We start from the raw sequence: 3,896 nt of genomic DNA, 5'->3' as shown, positions 1-3,896 counted from the left end.
CAGAATCTTTTCCAATGAGTCAACTCTTCGCATGAGGTGGCCAAAGTACTGGAGTTTCAGCTTTAGCATCATTCCTTCCAAAGAAATCCCAGGGCTGATCTCCTTCAGAATGGACTGGTTGGATCTGCTTGCAGTCCAAGGGACTCTCAAGAGTCTTCTCCAACACCACAGTTCAAAAGCATCAATTCTTCGGCACTCAGCCTTCTTCACAGTCCAACTCTCACATCCATACATGACCACTGGAAAAACCATAGCCTTGACTAGACGGACCTTTGTTGGCAAAGTAATGTCTCTGCTTTTGAATATGCTATCTAGGTTGGTCATAACTTTCCTTCCAAGGAGTAAGCCTCTTTTAATTTCATGGCTGCAGTCACCATCTGCAGTGATTTTGGAGCCCAGAAAAATAAAGTCTGACACTGTTTCCACTGTTTCCCCATCTATTTCCCATGAAGTGATGGGACCCAATGCCATGATCTTCGTTTTCTGAATGTTGAGCTTTAAGCCAACTTTTTCACTCTCCACTTTCACTTTCATCAAGAAGCTTTTGAGTTCCTCTTCACTTTCTGCCATAAGGGTGGTGTCATCTGCATATCTGAGGTTATTGATATTTCTCCTGGCAGTCTTGATTCCAGCTTGTGCTTCTTCCAGTCCAGCGTTTCTCATGATGTACTCTGAATATAAGTTAAATAAACAGGGTGACAATATACAGCCTTGACGTACTCCTTTTCCTATTTGGAACCAGTCTGTTGTTCCATGTCCAGTTAGCAACAGTTAGCTGTTGCTTCCTGACCTGCATACAAATTTCTCAAGAGGCAGATCAGGTATTCCCATCTCTTGAATAATTTTCCACAGTTTATTGTGATCCACACAGTCAAAGGCTTTGGCATAGTCAATAAACCAGAAATAGATGTTTTTCTGGAACTCTCTTGCTTTTTCCATGATCCAGCGGATGTTGGCAATTTGATCTCTGGTTCCTCTGCCTTTTCTAAAACCAGCTTGAACCTCAGGAAGTTTACGGTTCACATATTGCTGAAGCCTGGCTTGGAGAATTTTGAGCCTTACTTGACTAGGGCGTGAGATGAGTGCAACTGTGCGGTAGTTTGAGCCTTCTTTGGCATTGCCTTTCTTTGGGGTTGGAATGAAAACGGACCTTTTACAGTCCTGTGGCCACTGCTGAGTTTTCCAAATTTGCTGGCATATTGAGTGCAGCACTTTCACAGCATCATCTTTCAGGATTTGGAATAGCTCAACTGGAATTCTATCAGATAATCACAGTTAAATTAGCAAGATTTCTCTGATAAGGGAATGGTAAGGGAGAATTAAGGATTGTGGAATTAGTTTAGGCAAGTCATATTTCAGATAAATCACTGAGGTCCAAAAAAGCAGGAGTTGGGGGCGGGGGGCGGGGGATGAAAAGAAGGCAGCTACTTTTCAGTCACTAGCCTGCAGGGATCAGCTCAGGCACTTCAAACACAAAAGAGGTTGTAAAGAGGCCCCCTCTTTGGGAACTTCAGTCAAACCAACAGTGTGAATGAATGCAAATAAGGAGAAGGCCCTAGTGCAAACCCCTCCTGGGCAAACATTTCACAAAGGGGTACAAACTGCGCTTTTCACCTCAGCGCCTAGCGCTGACTCAGTTCCCACTCCCAGCTAGACGTCTTCACTCCCCTACCTCTGTCACGCACCCCGCACCAGCCCTCGGACCCGGCCGCCTCAGCCTGAACATCCTTCGCCCGGACGTCCGCTCCAAACTGCGTCTTCCCGCCCTACAGGACACAACCCGTACCCTGACCAGCCGGCCCACTCCCGCGGAAACTCAGCTTCCTTATCACCGGAAGTCAGACAACGGCAGCGACTTACTAACACCTCCCCGGGTCGCGGTGCGCCGCGTCGGAGTGTCAAGGAGCACGCTCCCAGCCCAGGCGCCATTCTATTTTAGGGCACAATGAAGCCAAAGCGCGAGCACTTCCGTTGTTGGCAAAAATATTTAAAGGCACTACCTTGCTTTCTCTGTCCACTGAACTATCCTACTCAAAACAACACTGGGAGTTTAAGGTTCAGTGGTTTAAGTTGACAGTCCTCGCTGCAAGACACCTGGAATATGCAACCAAGGAAATGGAGAATTCATAAAATTTAAGAAAGCGAAATCCTGGGTTACAAATAGTGCAGTTTCCTGAATAAAGAGAAGGTAGTCTTGAATTCAATCCATAGTAATTATCCATATCTGTATAACACTCTCCTTACAAAATGCTTTCACTTACGTTATCAAAGGTGATTTTTTTTTTATCTTTACAATAAATTCTATAGGACAATGGCTATTATACCTTCCTGTTTATACAGGACACATTTTAGGCTCAGCTGGGTAGGTGATTTTTACAAAGATACACAGCTATCAGATGGAATCAGGTATCCTGACTCTAGCTTCTAATGCATTAATCCGGTGTCCAGGAAGGTGCTTGAAGCATAGTTGAAGGCCAATAAATTCAATACATGTGTTTTGAATGGATGAATAACTCCTAGAACGATGTTCTTTTCTCTTTCCTAGAAGGACAGAAGGTCAAAACTAGAAAAGTACATTCAACACTCTCACTTTACAGGTGAACCACCAACATTTATATATTTAAGTAATTTATTTGACTTGATTCTGTCTGTAAACAGAATCTGCAAAATAAAAGAATCCACAGCTCAAAATGGTGACGTTGATGTAATCATGGAGATAACCGCAAGCAGTGTGACTCTAATGTGAATCACACTAACTCTTGCATTCCAAAGATGTCTCTAGAAGCTTGGCTTTTCATTTGTGTCCTGCTTTTTGAAACTACACAATACACAGACCTGTTGGTTTGCTATCTCTTTCTCATCTAAGCTGTTCTAAGCATCTGAAGCTTTTAGAAGAGAAATAGCCAACACTGATTAATTATTGGCAACTTTCATTAGTCTTTAAAAAGAAAAAAGCTTCAATTTACACATCACAGAATCCATCCTACTTATTGTTGTTCTTCAGTTGCTAAGTCATTTGACTCTTTGCGACCCCATGAACTGCAGCATGCCAGGCTTCTCTGTCCTTCACTATCTTCCTGAGTTTGCTCTAACTCATGTCCATTGAATCAGTGATGCCATCAACTATCTCATCCTCAGCATCAGGGTCTTTTCCATTGAGTCAGCTCTTGCCTGAGTGTCCCGCGTTGCAGGCAGATTCTTTACCGTCTGAGCCACCAAAGAGGTTTTATTTATACAATTCAATTATTTTCAGTAAACTTTCAGAGTTGTGCAGCCGTCACCAGGTTTGGTCTTCAATCAGAGCTTCTGAAGTTTAAAAAAGTTTCCATAATGATCTTTAGTGGTCTAAGAAACGCATAAAAATAATGGTAATTGATATTGAAAAGCAGATAATATATAATTTTATTTTTTCAAAATCCTACCTCCCTGTCGCCCAGAACATTCTGCTGCTATATTAAGCCTAGGGAATCGGAATCACAAGATCTAAAGAATCTCATACAACTTCTCCTTAGTCAGGCCTCGGGGTTTTCGCTTTACAGACCCACAAGCCCATCAGTGGGCGGGGTCTCATTCTCTTGAAAATTTGGCAGCGGGAGGGGTCCCCTCCCACGGATCTTCCGGAAAGGGGCGGGGCTTGCCTTCCGGAACTTTTCGGACAGAGGCGGAGTCTTCTGCCGAGGGCCGTTCGGAGGAAGGCGGGGCCTACCTCGCATCAGGACCAGTCTGGCTGCACCTGCATCCTTAGCTCAGAGCATCCCTGGAGCATCTTAAGAGGCGACCGCAGCTGTCAACCAGGGACCAGACCGTCGCAGGAGGCATCCACCAGATACCTTCCCCCTCCCCTGACCTAGCGCTCTGCAGCGGCGGCCTCCGGTACTTACCGGAGGTCCCAGACT

General features: G+C 44.6%; 2 protein-coding genes across 2 annotated transcripts in view; one reads left to right on the top strand and one right to left on the bottom strand.

Annotated features, from left to right (window-relative positions):
* The window catches only part of LOC104987467 (GON-4-like protein), a 39,817-nt gene extending 37,981 nt beyond the window's left edge, over positions 1 to 1,836 (bottom strand). Inside the window, 1 exon segment of the mRNA XM_010838428.1 lies at positions 1,673 to 1,836. The gene's annotated coding sequence lies outside the window, so the exon portion shown is untranslated.
* Positions 1 to 3,896, top strand: part of SYT11 (synaptotagmin XI) — a 78,159-nt gene that overhangs the window by 55,159 nt on the left and 19,104 nt on the right. The gene's annotated exons all lie outside the window — the stretch shown is intronic.

Source organism: Bison bison, unplaced genomic scaffold, assembly GCF_000754665.1.
Source record: "Bison bison bison isolate TAMUID 2011002044 unplaced genomic scaffold, Bison_UMD1.0 scf7180017864093, whole genome shotgun sequence".
Classification (NCBI taxonomy): Eukaryota; Metazoa; Chordata; class Mammalia; order Artiodactyla; family Bovidae; genus Bison; species Bison bison.
Note: the sequence above shows the minus strand (reverse complement) of the source record. Positions and strands in the feature narration are given on the sequence as shown.